Source organism: Haplochromis burtoni, unplaced genomic scaffold (assembly GCF_018398535.1).
Source record: "Haplochromis burtoni strain Fernald_Lab_line unplaced genomic scaffold, NCSU_Asbu1 Contig_51, whole genome shotgun sequence".
Lineage (NCBI taxonomy): Eukaryota > Metazoa > Chordata > Actinopteri > Cichliformes > Cichlidae > Haplochromis > Haplochromis burtoni.
The window spans coordinates 2,766,701-2,768,290 of NW_024582412.1; positions in this window are offsets into that span (position 1 = coordinate 2,766,701).

The window sequence follows — 1,590 nt, forward strand, 5'->3', positions numbered from 1 at the left end:
TTCCTGTGTTTTGTACTTTGGCAGTAGCCACAGCCATTGTCACATCCTCCAATTATTAAAATGGTTGGAGATAAAATGCCTCTCCACCAGCCTTTCCTGAAGTTGTCTTCCAAAACCTGATTTTGAAGTCGCCCCCCTTCTTCAGAACAAAGCCACTTTCACAGCACACACTTCTGCCCCACACAGGCCTCAGTATAACTGTCTGTCTGCACTCTGAGCAGCTGTGGAGTTCTTTGAATGCAGCTCCTATATTCGTTAGTCTGCTTTCAAATATCAAGCAGAATCTTGTGATTGCCTCAACCTAAACCCATGTGTATGAAGGGAATACAGAGCTGAGGAATAATTCTTTCAAACCAGTTAACAACTGCCATCTCAATGGCAAAGACCCCAAAACTATTAGAGAGAGACCTCCAATGCTCAGACTATGTTAACAGGAAAAGGAAGAATTCCTTTTTAACAGGAAGAGGCCTCCTTGGCATCAGGATCAGGGAGGTGCTGCCACCTGCTGGAAGTGGTTCAGGTTTGAAGGGAAAAGAAAAGAGAAAACACCAACCACACCAACCCTGACTGTAAGCTTTCACACACATGAAAAAACAAAAAACAAAACATTGATGTTGACATTATACATTTAAATGTTGATCGTGTTAACTCCGTTTTTAAACCGTGTCACCTCTGTGGTATGTTCAATGCGCACCTCTTCTTCAGCTTTCCTGCTCTTTTGGTATCTCGTCAATCTGCTGCAGTCTGCAGATGTGAACCCAGTGTGGGAACTAAAACTGTCACCATGATACAACACACCAGCTTGCATATGACTGCTTCATTGACATCATGGTTTTATACAGCTGCTTCAAATAAAGACAAAATAAGAGGTTTGACAAAGTTGAAGAAGTCAAACTTCACTGATTGCTTATTTTACATCATTCTGTGAAATACAGACTAACACACCTGACTTCAACCTTTAGGTCGTGGACAGTGTCTGACATTTATATTATTTTCCTATAAATTATTGTAAATAATTTTAAAAAGGTCTGTTTATCGAGTGACAGGAGCAGGGCACCAAAAGTGGGTTCACTGTGAGACAAGGAGTTGTAGGACATGAGTGTGCTTGTTTGATACAGTGACTCATCAGTCTGTGAGGACCTGTGATTCATGCTTACAGACAATACAGTTGTTTCGTCGTTACTTTAACGAGGCTAAATCTGTTTGTCCTTGTGGCAGCCAAGCTGAAGAAGATGAGAGTTTATAGCATGAAGTTACGTAAATGTGTTCGTCCCACGACCTCTGACTACAGGAGCTCGCTGTTGTTCCTGATGCTGATCTAAAGCTGGAATGATGTGTGTTTGCTCCGGTACAACATGGTAGTAAGAGACAAGGAAATAACAGTTAACTAAAAGATTTTAAAAATTAGTATTATACAAGGTTATAGAAATTTGGTTTGTTAAATTTTTTTTGTGTTGATTTAATTTCTTGATTTATCATTGATTTCTTTTCAAACTGTTATACAACTTATTTATCAATGCTATTTATTTTCTTGGTTAAGGATTTGATTATTTCTATGGGGGTAAGGGATAGGATAAGTATAAGCCATAA